Source organism: Macrosteles quadrilineatus, unplaced genomic scaffold, assembly GCF_028750875.1.
Source record: "Macrosteles quadrilineatus isolate MER2022 unplaced genomic scaffold, UCM_ALF_1.0 Scaffold_2__2_contigs__length_208266976, whole genome shotgun sequence".
Taxonomy (NCBI): domain Eukaryota; kingdom Metazoa; phylum Arthropoda; class Insecta; order Hemiptera; family Cicadellidae; genus Macrosteles; species Macrosteles quadrilineatus.
Genome location: NW_026542595.1, coordinates 162,502,074 through 162,518,603, shown reverse-complemented (window position 1 = coordinate 162,518,603; position 16,530 = coordinate 162,502,074). Strand labels below are relative to the sequence as shown.

Genomic DNA, 16,530 nt, shown 5'->3' with positions numbered 1-16,530 from the left:
AGGAAGATATAAGGAGTTTTATATTTTGGATGAGATTTGAATTTTCGTTAGGACCAATATTCATGTTAGATAATGACGTGAGGTTTATGTTTTGAGCAGAAGTTGTTGTAGTACATTATTGTGATCCTGTTTGCCGAGTGACTGTCAGTTTTTCTTTATAAAATTAAAGGTACCGGTAAGCCATAACTAAATTTCCCGTATACATCAATCATGTTAGGTTTGGTCTTGTTAACTTAGCTTATCCAAAAATACAGAACGATAAAAATCTAAATACATTCTTGATCAATTAACCTATGGACTATTTATTTCATTTTTATTATTTGAATTTTAAATGGGGCGTAGGACCAAAATGCAGCTTAGCCAAAACGGATTTTGGCAAGAAATAGTCACCTTTAATGTAATGGACTAAACGTATATGCTTTATATAGATCCAAGGAGTTCAGCTTTTGTTTGCAAGAGATAGGGCGCTTAACTGAATACCCTTTACTTAAGTTATGCAATCGGTTCAATCATGTTTACCTATGGATTACAAAAACAGGAAGTTGAATAGGATTTTTTCTACTTAAATTATGTGTTTAGATCTCAACTGCGTAAACAAAAACTTTAATTTGCCTCAATTAAAAAACATTTTCGTATACCGGTAGTTAAAAAAAAATTTTGCTGCAATTAATTTGAGAAATGACAACGATTAAATTTCAGTCCAGTCTATTTGACTAAGGTTTAACATTGTGGATACAGGTTCGAGTAGTATTGAAAATAAAATCTCTGTCTTCTTGATGTCTGCATTTTATAATTCCTGCGAGTACTTTATTGTTCGCTATTGATTCGTCTTTTATTGTTGATTTAGTTCTAACCATGCACCTCTTGTTATTGTAGGAAGTTTTCTGCTTCTGGTTCCTCTAAAAGCTGTAAGTTTCCTGTTCCGACTGCCAACACGACCGGTTTATCACATTTTCGAGGACGTCCACAACGCTCTGCCAGAATTATTACGTCAAATTTGGGGGAACAAACCACTATTTATTGTCTGAACTGTAACACAACTTTGTTGGGCTTGGATTTTAAGTAGGCCTACTATAAATTCCCATAAATAAAGTTGCCGCTCTGAACATGTTTGGTCAATTTTGTTTTAAGTTGATCTTTCTTACTTTGTCATTTTTGGTCAAAACATTTCGTCCGAGATGAATTTGATATAACATTTTAAACTAGTTGATCAACTCACTGGTCAGGTTTAAAAAATAAAAAAAAAAACTTGGTCAGACTTTGATCAAACTTAGTCACTGAGTAGTTTGATGTATGATCAAAATAAGTTGACCAAATATTTTTGCCAAAATGAAATCTACAAAATTATATAAGCTTCTACCTGATTTGAAATTTTTAAACTAATCACTATAACCTTAAATCCATTCGAATTTAGATGGAAATAAAAAATAAAACAACCTATGCAGAAAACTTGTATACTGGGCTAAGTTTCGACAGTTATATGGACAATAACTTTCTTTTTTTTATTTACCAATGTATTGGCTGATTTTTTTGATAATATACAAGCTACTGGGTAGTTCATAAGTAGGAAGGTTTTTGGGAAAGATTCATACGGCTAATTAATGATAAAAGCCCTAAAAATAAGTATCATAAACAGTTATTTTTAACAGAGAGTATAAATCTCACGAATAACAACTATTACATTCCATTGTCATTGTGTTTACTACATCAATCAAACTTGTTTGTTTTTCCATTAATTTTCATACTTTTCAACGACTATGAGTTTATTATTAGTACCAATGTACAGTAAAAACGAGTCTAAATAAACAAATCTTTATTGCACTTTAGCAACTTCCTCAATCTCTTAACACTAGTAATTAACAATGCTAATGACACAATACATTAGAATTATATGCATATCAATCTCTTCTTAATTTTTATTCGTATTTAGGTTTGCAGATTGATTTACTTTTAATTAAATGTCTCAATTATAACCATACTTTAGAACGGGATTCACGTTAAAATCCACCCTACAAATAAAAAGTGTTATCACAAAAAATTAAGAGAATTAAGATATTATAGAAAACAGTTTTTGTTTCCTGACAGCTAATAAGTAAATGGTAAAATCCATAAGGCATACGTAATTTGGAAACCTCGCTTTTGTCACACAATAACCTTTACAAGTAATGTCTATAATAGGCCACAGTACTATTGAAAAAATAGGTAAAAAAATAGGTATACACGTGCGCAAATCATGCATTTAAATAGGGTTGACAACTTATCGAGGCAAAACAAACAATTAATACCCTTTCTTTTCATAGATTATGTTTGTTTAATACAGTTATTAGGTGAATACAACTACTAAATTTACAAAAAGAAATTGTTAATTTTAGACCCACTTACCTCAATCAGGTCAATTAACTATCAAATAAGTAGCCTATAAACATCTGTTTTTATAAAACGTTTTGTTACTTGTTTACAATCTGACTGTTAAACATCCAACTGAAGTACCGTCTCAGCTATTCAATTACAATTGATATTTAATTCGTTCTAAATAAGGTTGGGCAGCATCAGCGGATCGTTTAAAAAGCAAACTCTAGAAATAAATCGAACTCTAGTGCCACGAAGCCCTAAGCACATTACGTGTGTATTGCCGGTACCATTCGCAGGCGCGCTAGATCAGAGGCTTTAAAGTGACAGCTCAATCGTAAAAATAAGTTAAGTAGGGCGGCGGGGAAAAGGATGTAACCGCGAAAACCCCGTATTGTATTAAGTATATAGAATCTTCAAATTACTAAGTTTTTAATTAGGCCTACACACCCCATTAAGACACTAGGTCCGACTTTTGAACCCCTTCTGTTTGGAGAGGCAACTTGTAAACTAGTTATCATGTTAAACAATTAACACGTGATTGTCAAAGCCAACAAAAGACGATGTAGCCTATACCCGCCCAACGCAACTGTAAACATTGACACTCCACCAGCTGGGAAACGGTCGGCTCTGATAAAACATCATACTCAACCCATTTAACTCATTTATGGACGCTTTTGATGAATGAAAATTACTTACTGTGCTTCTTAACTGTCACGATAGGAGGGGCGACGCTGATAATAATGTATTCACTTCATAATACTCGGTTAAAATTGACTTTCCACGAATGGATTAAGTCCAGAAAACAGCTGTTTGCCACCTGCTTAATCAGATGATATTACTTTACGTACTACCATTGACTACCGTACGGTAATACTATAGACTATTTGATACTGAAGGTAATACCTTAGACTAACCAAGGGAGTGTGTTTTATATATATGTAGTAATACACTTTCCGGACTCCAGCTGATTATCCTTAGCCTACAGGGAAGACGCATTGTTAGTTATTTAAAGACGAAATTTATAATCTTTGCTACAACTGTAGTGGACCTGTCGTCCAGTGTTGACTTGACATATTTTATCATTTAATAGTATTGACTAAACACATAGCCTGCAGGCCGAAAGCGGCTGTTGACACTAGAACGCCAGCACTGGCATTGCGAAATGGAATTAAATATAACGTCTGTAAACATCTAGGATAGTCATAGATTTTAAATTTCATCATAGTCATAGCTGATGAAAGAAATGTAACGTCTCCTAAACACATAAGTATTTTTTAATTATAAAAATAGTCGTCCCTAAAATTCTTATAAAATTTTATGGTTTACCGTGTACGCTGTGTTACATCCTTTCACAGGTCTTTTATATTTCACTACAATAAATACTGCAATTCCGAAGTTGTTAATGTAAATATTGGAAATATAAATAATCAGTTTGAATGTTGTTACATAAGCAGTACTGTAGTAATATCAAGATAGTAAAATTGACTTGCCATATCTCGATATTTGACAGTAGTTAACAGACATCAAATTATTATTACCCAGGTCAGTTGAGCTACTATACAGGGTGGTAAAAAAGTCCCTGGACAGTTGAATATTTTAAAAAATAATGCAGATAGAGCTATAATACTTGGTACAAAGTTACAGGGCATAAAACTCTATTTTAACACATATTCAGTGATCCAATAACCCTTCAGGGGGACGGCCCACAAGGAGTCAGAAGAAAATCTTAAACGGAAGCATAGGTCAATATGCACATCAAATTAAAGGTCTTTTTTTGTAGAATCAATGCCGCAAACCGCACTTCAAAAGGTTGATCCTGCGCAAAATGGCAGATGTTCAAAGATTTCTTGAATCCGCCATTTTGAATCTTTGAACGACTGCCATTTTTTACTCAGGCATTCTTTTGAGCTTGAATTTACGGCATCGTAATCTACTAGTGAAGACCTTTAATTTGATGTGCATATCGACCTATGCTTACGTTAACAATTTTCTTCCGATTCTTAGGGCTGTGCCCCTGAGGAGTAAGCGTATAATAGCAATGTAAATTAAATGAATCTTTGAACAACTGTCATTTTGCGCAGGATCAACCTTTTGAAGTGCGGTTTGCGGCATTGTATTCTACAAAAAAAGACCTTTAATTTGATGTGCATATTGACCTATGCTTCTGTTTAAGATTTTCTTCTGACTCCTTGTGGGCCGTCCCCCTGAAGGGTTATTGGATCACTGAATATGTGTTAAAATAGAGTTTTATGCCCTGTAACTTTGTACTAAGTATTATAGCTCTATCTGCATTATTTTTTAAAATATTCAACTCTCCAGGGACTTTTTTACCACCCTGTATATATTTTTTGGAATCTATATTCAATGGTACGAACAACAAAAAACTGTATAAGGAAGAAATATGGTATTTACTCAGGGGAGGTATAGAAGAGGCTACGATGACAGCTGTGGGCTTCTTATTAGCTGAGGGAACGCCATTACCGTAACAAAACAATCAGCAATCATTGGCCTCGGTGGTCTAAAGGTTAGCGTGCCGGGCTGATATGCTGAAGGTCCCGGGTTCAAATCCCGTTCGTGACATTAACTTTTTGTCCAAGATTTTTTTATTATCAGCAAGTTTGGTTGGTTTGGTTCGGTTATGACAGTTTAATTTTATTATAAAGTCATTATAAAATTTTAGTAGAGCAATTTCTAGTTTTATTTAAGAAACAGAATTATTTTTTCTATTAATAAACTTTTGTTATATTATTTCATTATCAGCAAGTTTGGTTAGTTCGGTTAGGTTATGATAGTTTAGTTTTATAATTAAAAAATAATAAAATTGAATTTGAGGCATTTATAATTTTATTTGATGAACAGAACTATTTTTGCGATTAGTAAACCTTCTTTGCCAAAGTACTCTCTACTACAGCGCTGTTCACGGAGGAATTTTGAACTAATGCCTCATTCGTACCTCCCCTAAGTCAGACCCAAGAAATATCAGTACGAATAATAAAATATGCATAGGTTAAAACCGAGCCTACCTTAACACTAGATGTATACGCCTCACTGTCGATGTTCTAGTTCTACATAAACTGGCCAACTGATGGTGTTAGGACGGTATTGCCTATTAGAACAACAGTATTCGTCACCTAAGTGAGTCATTTAGGGAATTTGCCGTCGTAAAGAGTTGTCTGTGATATATATAAAGTGGTATTTTGCAAGTTTTGGAAAGATTAGAATGTGTGGATAAGTAATAACAAGAATAACACAGGATGTTTTTGGTGTTCGCAGTTTCATAAAGCCTTGAGGGAATGTTTATCGGTATTGGCTACATAGATGTTAGCAAGCTAGTCCAATAGTACATCACTGGGCTTTAGTCCTCAAGGTGATATGCCTGGACCCTCAAGGTGATATGCCTGGACCCTCTAGGTGATATGCCTGGACCCTCTAGGTGATATGCCTGGACCCTCCAGGTGATATGCCTGGACCCTCTAGGCGTAGCCTGAAAGGTTCGGGACATAGGCCTAGCGTCGTACTAAAAAGGTAATATGAGGGGCGGGCATTAAAAAGGTCTTTATTATCGCATTTATTTCTGGCGTGCTGGTGTGAAAAATATTAAGTCAAATCAACAAAAACTAATTGTTGGATAAAGATCACTCATTTTTTTCTTTATATGGATGAAGGGATTTGGGAATATCAACACTCAAAACTACAAGGAAAAAGACTAAACTACCGTGTAGAAAAGTAATAATAAGGATAAATTTAACTTATTTGTGTTGAAGGCTTCATCTTGGGAAAATTTTGGTTAGTACATTGTCTATTTCCAGCTACATATTATTTATCTGGTGCGCATTATTGTGACAATTTTGTTTGTACTTTAGTTCGAAAACTAAATTATGTTTATACTCTATGCCTGAACAATAAACAAAGAACCTTGCTCAACACTATTAACACAACATAAAACCTAAGCTTATTAATGATCACGTGTCCAGCGGTTTCCTCAGGGAAGGAAACATACGGGGAAGAAATAATTAACAAGCTTACAGCAATGATTACATCTTAATGAAAGGTTAGCGTCACTATTGACGAAGAGTATAATTAATTAGCTAGTAGTTAAAACTTTTTGTGAAGGCCACACACAACTTTAAATTTCCACTTGTATTATTGATATTGAATATTCAAAGTACCGCTTAACGATTTGAAAAATATTATTTTAAAGCTTAGGTAATTTCAATAATAAAGTTATTCTGGCTCGTATTACTTAAAATTAAATACTGTAAAATGTTTATGATATGTAAAGTAGGAAAACTATTAGGCCTAGTTGCTATTTTCAATAATCTGTATTTACTATACGATCAAATATATGTACGTATAAATATATATCATTTTTGCATCAACAAACTGTGCCTTTGGTCGCCGTGAAACTTTGGAAATGTTTTTATGTGAGGTTTCTGCCTTATTGCCGTCCAATTTTCCCACAGGGGGTCTGCCCCTAACCTTCCAAAAACAATATTAACTAGGTAATCTTTTGAAAATTATTAATGGAGTATGATTCAAACCTGCTATGTTACAATGTCATATCATTGACTATACACAGGTAAAATTCAAAACAATGTAATATCATAGATAAATCATACTCCCTTTGTTTTATCTATGGTAATATTCAATGGAATACAATTTGATATCCCTTGATTTCGTTTATTTTAAATTTGACCTTACACTGTAACACAGGTGATGACTCATATACTATATTTTACAAAACTTTGTAGGAAGTTTTATGATTTGCAGGTTTGCCATTGATACATAATGGTAAATTCGTAAAACTGTTAGTCCAGCCGGACGTAATACTTTAAGTGTAACCGTTATCATGTGGTTATTTAAAATTTTATGGTATCTGCTTTTGTGGCTGATTGAAAGGCTTAACTCATACTTTCGTTGGAAAGCAAGGGTAAAGCTACAGTTTAACATAGTGTAATCATGCACAATATCACACGTACCTCAAAACGAAACAAATTATCCTACGAAATAATTCTAGAAAACTATTGTATTCCAGTCGACATCGTGGGAACTCTAGTCTCGAACCGCCACGCGACATCGTAAATCCATCGACGCATCATGTTGTTGGGAACTTGACGTAGAACAATCAGAAATACCTTGTCAAACGATATAACATCCCAGATTAAAGGAATTAACAGAACTATTTCCACCTGTCATTAGGGAAGGGGAAATTCCACAGTATCTGTTCATTGATATGAAACACCGGACTTCTGAAATAGTGTTTTGCTGTCAATGTAGTAGTCCCAGGACATCAGTCTAAAAACTCGTACGGGAATCCCTTTTAGCTTAGGGCGTCGGTTGTGATGACGAGGAAATGGTATTTGGTATCTGACTTGCCTGTCAGCCCTCAGGGTGTTTATAACTCATGAAACTAAATACCTTGACAATGTAAAACTGTCACTGGTTTGTATTTTGTTTAGCAAAATCATATTTTTTTACTTTTTAGTTTAATGGATTCTTTTTAGGAGGTGTAATAAAGGGTGGGTCATATTTTTCAACTTGTTTGAATGGCAAAAGTAGAAGTAATGCGATAAATTATTTACTTAAGCTGGAAGTGGCATTTTCAGTTTTTTTGTGTGCAAACTAAACAAACCTCTTTAAATTTTATCCGGAATGAATTACTAATGATGGAAAACATTGTCCTCGTGAAGGCCTATGCTTGTTTACAATATTAATAGCATTGGTCTTATGACAAGGTACTTACCTTGTAGAATAAGACACATTCCCAATTACGACAAATAAAGCGCTAACGCTAGTAATATGAAAGGGAAGTATGTACAGTACAATAATACGAAATGGAAGTCATGTGAATTTGCAAGCTATGAATTGTATTACTTACGTTAAGTTTACCATGCACACAACAATCCCTTCAAATGGAATAAGATGTCTAGGTAAAACATAATATTTATTGATAAAATATTTCAAACATATTTCTTATAAGCCCAATGTTCTCGCAGTGTGTATAAGGTATAATATTCATGAATTCTAGTACAGTACTTCTTGTATAAAGACTACAATCTTATATACTAAAAAACATTTGCAAAACATGACAGCTAGTCTGGCCATACTACTGGACCGAATTACACAAAATGAAACATTACATTACGAAATGAAAGATATTTACCTGTAAATGTACTCCCTGTATAAATTAAAATAGCCTCAAAAATAAGCACGAAAAATGAATTTGAAATTTCAATAAAATTAACATGGGTCTTATGGATTGTCATGTTGGTGACAAAATAACAACAAAAGATAAACAAAAAATCAAAACAAATGGAAAAAATTCCAATCACATGTTTTATTTACAGCGTGGGGTAAAAATCAAGAAGTTTGCACAATACCTTTGACTATTAATACAACAACACAATATATACTTTTGGTCGAGTTTTTGACCACGGGGTGAGCTCTAGTTATTAAACTACATATTTTCTATCACAATTAATCATCAACATGACTTATGAAGTCATTGAAACTGCCAAATATTACACATGAAACAATGTCCAACAGATAACACAGATCTCGGTGGATCTGCGTTGTATACAAACAAGTGTGCAATGATGTTACCATTGTTCGGCAACGACCTTCCAAACAAAATTATAGAGCAAGGCTAGAGTGTTTTCAAATTGCTGCAAATTCTAGTTTCTACCAGTAAAAAATTAAATAAATATTGTTACGAAGTGATGACGTAGTTTTAAAAAGGTGTCAGATAACTTAGGATAATGAAATAAATTAACGCGTTTCGTTAATAATACTTTTTTCATTGCAAATTAGAGAGGTGGTTTGTGTGTATATGTTTGTTTCGGATGAGAAAAAACTGGTAACAACTGGGTTGTAATATTACACAAATGTATTTCTTTCTCATGGATTCGGCAAAAAACTGGTATATTTATTCCCTAACAATAATCCCCTTCCCCCCTTAACGAGGCAAGGCCCCGAGAATATAGTTTTGTAACAAAGATTCGTGAAATAGCTTTTGGAAGTAGTAAATATTGATTGGTGTCCATGGAAAATAAAACAAAAAATAGTGTTCAAATTTACTCTATTTACATTTACTTTGCTTACATTTCGATTCGTGACATTTTATTCTACCACACCGCCAGTAGCTCGTATTAAATTAGTATGCAATTTTTTGCCCTATAAATAAAATACAAATAAATTATATCTTCATACAGAACCAGTTATTATCAAGTAAAAAAAAAAACAGATAAGTATAATTTATCACAATACATTAAGTTTCAATATAAATTGTTCGCCATATAGTAGATTGTCTGCCATTTGAACTTTTAATGATTAAAATTGATCGGTATCTTATTCTGAATGAGTCGTAGATACATTGATTTCAGAAGAAAATTTTCGAAATGACGTGTTAATTGACAAATAAACGGGATGAAGATAAACAAATGATGGAGGGAGCAAATGAATAAATGACTAACTGAACATTTGACAACTAGATCGTGACCTTGACCTAGGCTATGGGGCTTCGAAAATCATTATCAATATGCTAACAAACTTTTGCTTCTATTGACATTGGTAAAAAAAGAGCAAATTCTTAAAAGAACCTAAATTATTGGAGTATTTTATTTTAAAATGTAAATTTTGCTCGCAGTCCGTAAATTGAAATAAGTGTAACATTGAAAATATAAATACAAGTAATAAACAAAATTATATGTTATTTTTATCTTATCGTCAAGATAGGTAACAAACTTGCACCGGGCTTAATTTATTTAACCTATTTTTACTTCACTCCCTTTTAAAACCTAGTTTTATATTTTTATTTTTATTATAAGCTATCCTACAAAGGTTAGTTACGATTTATAAGCAAAGATATCTGGATCACCTCACTTAAATAAGCAAAACTACATGTTTAATTGTAAAATGTGTTTGTCGAAGGAGGTTTTTGACTTTTCCAAATCAAACTGCAGACCATTTTGATTAGCTTTTGCAGTAAATTATGGTTGTCTACATAGTATAGTTGAGCAAAAAGACCTATAAAACAAAGACTCATACAGACTCTTTCTCAATGAACAAGGCATTTATAAAATATTTTAATTAATAATTACTGCTACTAATGATGTTTACAATGACTTTTAAAATACCTAAGGTAAAATCTGTCAAACTTCGTTCTCGAGTTTCTTTTTCTTCACATCTTGAGTTCACTTTAAAATATTTGTATTTCTATACCAGAATGTAAATCGTATTTATTACTTGATTTAGTAAATAGGCTATAGGCCTAAATTATTTTTTCCTTTGATGGAATATAAATTCCACCTTAAAAAAACTATTTCAAAATAAATAAAAACTTATTTTTTATGTTGTAACTCAAAGTTAGCTATCGTACTTTGCACGTATAACGCGGTAACTTTATCTGTATGTAGTGTTGAAACGTTTTAGGAATTTTGGAATGTCAAACGAATTAAGTTAATTTGCGATGTGAGCGTACATATGTGAGCGTATTCTATTGTTGTTGTTTATCCGATTTAGTTGATTTTTAATTGTTTAAAGTAGTAGCCTTTTGGAGTTTCAAATGTGTTGCCGGTAGCAAAAATTCAAAACACTGAAAGTAGCCTGTGCTCTTTCCTACTTAAGCACAAAACGATAAAAAAAATCTATAAAATAATAATATTAAAAAAGCCTTTGAACTGCAAATAAAAAAATCTATGCACATTAATTTTCACACATTATTACCTTTTTTTATTGTGCATATTCTACTTTCAACATACAACTTGACCACCTCCGCGCAAAAAGCTACACAGATTATAAGACACCAAATGGTTAAGTTTAACTAAAATAATGATAATGTAAACTAATTTAAGTCTAATAAAAAATTACCATCTACTCACAAGAATCACAGTAACAACGCTAGAGGTATACTGAACGATGTCCCACTATAGAGAGCACATTAGCTACTAAACTGTATCATCAGTCTAATCTAACAGCTGATTCACAGCTATCATTGTCGAGTCAGCTGGTCATTGTCGAGCCAGCGCGGGAATCGAGTAAACATAACCTCTCTGTCAACCCAGTGTCGCTGTCGTCTTGAACCACTTACCGTATAAAAGTATATAATTTTTCAGAGCATGCACCATAACTAATCGTATGTCCTGAATGGAATGTCCTTGGTATTTAATTCGTCAACTGTCCATTGTTTAAGGTTTAATTAGTGACTCAGAATAATGGTAGCAATTGACGTAAACGTGAGTTTTTTTATCGACAATTATTTTTGATTGTTTTGATTGATTAATTGCAATCGTATTAGGATTTTTTTAGTTCAAGTAAAACTAGCGTAATTGCTTTTGAGGTTATATTGAATAATTGGTGTTTTTGTCGCGTAAGTGTCAAATGAAGATGTCAATAAGGAATTTCATCACATTCTTTACTTCATATAAATAATTGATGGTAAACAATTAATTGAACTTGCAAACTTCCTCTTGTGTAAAAAGCCAATTGATGTATGCATAATGAGGAAACGCTGTAAGCTGTTGACATGTAGCAGTAGGATCAAGGAAAATGGTCTAATCGCGTAGGCATACATGCATGCGGCTCTACAGTTTTAGGATTAATAAATATGAAATATAGTACAAAAAATCTTAATGATTAAATATACGGTATCAGCAATCCGACACATACTTTCTCCCATTAGCTTTTCAACAACCTTTATCATGGGTAAGCGATGAGAGTATCTATGATATTTAATAAGTAAAATCACAAAATTTTCATTAACTTTTGAACAGTAATTTTAACAGGAATAAATGGATGCACATTTTGTTTAGAATTATAAGGACCATAACAGAAGAATTTCAATCAGAATCGACTTTCTTTTAAATCCATTTTCCGTTTTTTGATGAATGGGTTTTTATGGGGAAATAGCATAAGTTACAATAACTTTTGAACCATAATTTGTACAGCAATTGGGGCTTGCACTATGTTGTTTGGAATTATAAGGATTATCACATACTAATTTCAATCAAAACCGGTTTCTTTCAAAACTACGATTTTCTCTTATTTTATGGGGGTTTCATGGGAAAATAACACAATTTACAATAACTTTTGAACCGTAATGGGAGTCGTACCATTTTGTTCAGAATTTAAAGGGCTGCAACATACTAAATTGTTATCAAAATAGTTCAGACCATTTTCGAGAAAATCAGATTTTCTCTGTTATTTTAGGCCTATGGAGTTTATGTGGAAAACCCTGTTAAAAATAAAAAATTCAAAAAATGCCTACAGATACCATGGATTAGTACCTACCGAATTTCATCAACATTCACCACACACACAGGTGTGGTCTGTACCTCTGTACACATCCACACACACACAGACACGCGCACACAGAGACAAACCGGTATCGTGTAGTGAGGATTTTAGAAGTATTTTTACAAACAAAAATGACATTACAAGCCGTAACTTTTGTTAACAAGTCTTCGAGTAATAAAATCGTTACCTGTTGGGAATTTGTTCAACTTAAACCTGTTATTAGTGGATCGATGGTTTGAACTTCTGACAATTTAACATGTTTATTTATTGTTAGGGTTCTTATCAGAGGTTATCTTACCTTAATAGTGGTCCTGTAACATATCAGATTACGTTCGAAGATATCTTAGGTTACAGGTGGGGGAAATTCCAACAATATATCCATTCATGGAACCGTCAAACAAAAGTGCATTTGTTTCATCACGGGCAACAAAAAATTAGCATTCAAATAACTAACCATGATTTGAGAAGAGACTATCATTCACTATCACCACCACCGTTCAGTATCATTCAAGAGCGTGTTGTGTTGATAAGGCATTGATAACAACTTGAAGTCATCCAAATATATGTACATTAGTATGTAGCAGACTACTGTTACGGGAAAACAAAAGTCTATCTGTGTAACTTGGAATAGCAATTTAGAAAATTGTCTTAAAATATATTCAAACTACAACGATATCATAATATTATATAAACATGATTAAAAACATCACTAAAGAAACTGAGATGATTCCACTAATTAGGGGCAGTAGTTATTATATTGTTGTTATGTGATTAGTGATGTTTGTAATAATATTATTACAATCCACGTCCATGAAATTTAATTGACCAAGTACCAGCTTGGGAATTACTTGTGTAACTATTGTGTTCAAGCGTTATATACAATAAAGACTTGTCTATTGTCTATGGTATATTTAAATAGTATAAACTATGAATGAATGCATTAAGAACATTTAAAATGTACCAACTTTGACAAGAATCATTATTAATAAGTATTGCCATATTCTTTCACTAGGCATATACGGATAATTATCAAATGTGTGAATAAATTTAATTTTTAGAGTATAAATATAACAACTCAGTGGTTTCGGTGTTACAATAAAAATAGTCTACAGTACTCAAAACACTTGTGTTAACAAAGTTGATATTTTAAAATAGATTTAGCAAGACTAAAATGTGTTACTCGCCTTTACAGAATTATTAAATTAGATTTATAATCATTTGCCAAGATGGTAAACACATACTAAAGCAAAATGTATTAGAATGAAAAAGGTTGAAAAAACAATTTTAAAAAACAATCAATTCATACTTCTCAGTTCATGGTTCGGCATAAAAGCTCTAAAGAGCTGTAAAAGAGCTCAGTGATGCTATTGAAGTCCAAAGATATAAACTAATAATTTTATTTTTTTATGTATAAAGGGTGGTCCATGATAACCGCTAACATTTTGTTTTGTGACAGCTCAGCTAATTCATGGGCTAGAGAGATGATTTTGGTGTTGAATTAGCATAAATATAGAATAGTGTGAACAACTTATAATACAAAAAATACTATTAATGAAGGAACCATTCAACGCAAAAATCATCTCTCTACCAAACATGTTAAGACTTTTGATTTCGGCTAGTAAACACCAGCCTGCTGGCATTTACCAGCGGCTGCTAAACAGCCTAGTGTGACCGAGGCTTTAGCTGAGCTGTCACAAAACAAATTGTCAACGGTTATTATGGACCACCCGTAAAAAAAAAAACATATTTTACACATTTTTATACGCATACATATTCGGCCAAAATGAGAATGTCTTAGCTCCCCAGGTTGTTTTAAAGCATCGAAAATAAGTTTTTGTACACGTTTCATCTAAAGTGAACCGATTACAACAGATTACATAATTTTCTAGTGGGAATTGATTATGTTAAAAAATATTTTTTTAATAGGCAAAATAGCTCTAAAAGGTAACGTTGTCAGTGCGACTACGTTATCTAAACGTTATATAACATAACACCACAGAGAGAAGACATCTTGAAGGGTGTCTCATTAGTTCGGACTGTCTGCCATGGACTAATCTCCTCTACAGAAAACTAGTGGCTAGAAAGATCCACTTATTTAGACCCTCCTTTGAAACCCAGTTACAAAACAGAACAATGTATATCGGAGACACTGATTTATAAAGACACTAGCTGCTGTACCCGTGCTTCGCAACGGGAAGGTGTACTACACCGTCTAATCCAAACCCTTGTTAAGTAGTTTGAATTTATAAACAATAAGCCACTAAATAGTAAAGTTATACACAAAAGTATAACCTTCATTGTAATTATCGTACTATTTATATGAAAATATATCAATAACATTATTTTCATAACTTTAACACTTTAATAAATCGAAAGCAGAGCTTGGGTTGATACAGCAACGGTTATAGAATCTTTTTTCATAATCAATGACATAGTTTTAGAACAAATAAACCTGCCACATAGGCCTAGTTGTGTAAAATATAATATTTAATTTCTTTGGATCAGCTTTCTGAAGTAAATTGTGAAACAAGCAATTTGGCAGCACTGCTTGTTTACATTGAAATGTCAACGCAAAGGTAAACATTGTGAATGTTTTCATGCTTCCATGGAGACCAATTAATATTTTGAAAACCTCACCTCAAACAAAAATTTGGACATTCAAGGAGCGTAGAAAAGAGAGAAACTCAGGGAAGCGATTATGCCTATGACCTTCCTAGATATGTGGACCATCTTTGTGCTTAATTTTGGCTTTATCGGCTTAGTATTTTAGTCGTGACAGCTGTCCAGACAGACAGACAGACACCACCTTAATTTTATAATAGTATAGATAGATGGATTAACGTTGGAGAACAACAATGAGCATGTAATAAAGTTAAACAGTAGCCATGAAAATTCAACTTCTTTGAGCAATAAGTTTTAAAAACTTTAAACCTTCTCCCTGAAGAAATAACAACGAGTGAGTAGGCGGGGATAAGATATTGTTATACCTATACATATTTCTTTTGTATATTCCTTTTGTTGTGCCTTTTTGAGTCCAATGTCATATACTGTAAACCATGGAGACCAAGAGACAAGAATCGGTATTAAAATTAAGCTAACCGCTCTCATATATTCACTTGTACTCTCACAAACTTGTCCGTTGGCTCTTCCTTAAAAGACAACAAGATTTAAACATTTGTCCTGATTCTGCTTTCAGTTGAAGTTTTTTGTAGATGGCTTCTTGTGTGATATCAATCTTTGGTCACAAGAAGATATTTTGTTGTTGCAAATTGAGTTTAAACTCTACTCTATCAAAAGGAAGTGTGGAACTTTACTTCAGTTTTCCTGGATTAGGATTTTGTTCTTTTTGCTACAGTCTAGCGCTGTAGGACTTAAAGGTAAACGAAAAAGTACCTATACATAAAGCTACTGAACATAAACTGAGCGAATCCTAACCCAAAACCATTCTTTGCTGTGGCAAACCATTCTTGAAGTGCCTAAAAAGTGCCTTCCTTTGTCCCAGATGTACTTACCATTTATTTTATCTGGTAACGTTAACATATAAAGACACAATAAGGAGAAGCACTGTATTGACGCTTCCCTAGATACATTTCCTCCAGAATCTAAAGCTGAGAACTATAAAATAGTATATTTTCGATTCTTATACTCAAACCCATCCTCAATGAAATGCAGTATGTTCAGAGGAGGTCGCATCAGGTGTATTGCGGGTTGATCGTATAAGTATTTACTATTGAACGACATCAATGCTTAAGTATTATAACGATAATGTAAAAACTGTATAATTAAATATATATGGGGTGATGGTGATAGTTCCCAGGCAGACATGGTTCTTTTCGAGCTCCAAAATGCTATTATTTTGAGTCTTAAAAACGTCCAGATTAGGAG

At 33.0% G+C, this 16,530-nt stretch overlaps 1 protein-coding gene across 2 annotated transcripts in view; it reads right to left on the bottom strand.

Annotated features, from left to right (window-relative positions):
• Positions 1 to 13,084, bottom strand: part of LOC128985470 (ATP-binding cassette sub-family G member 1-like) — a 95,569-nt gene extending 82,485 nt beyond the window's left edge. Inside the window, exon 1 of one of the 2 annotated variants that reach the window (XM_054404976.1) lies at positions 12,944 to 13,084. The gene's annotated coding sequence lies outside the window, so the exon portion shown is untranslated. Of the gene's footprint in view, positions 1 to 11,231; positions 11,328 to 12,943 lie in introns of those variants that run through there. The other variant, XM_054404974.1, reaches the window with a different exon arrangement.
• Positions 13,085 to 16,530: the final 3,446 nt, after the last annotated feature.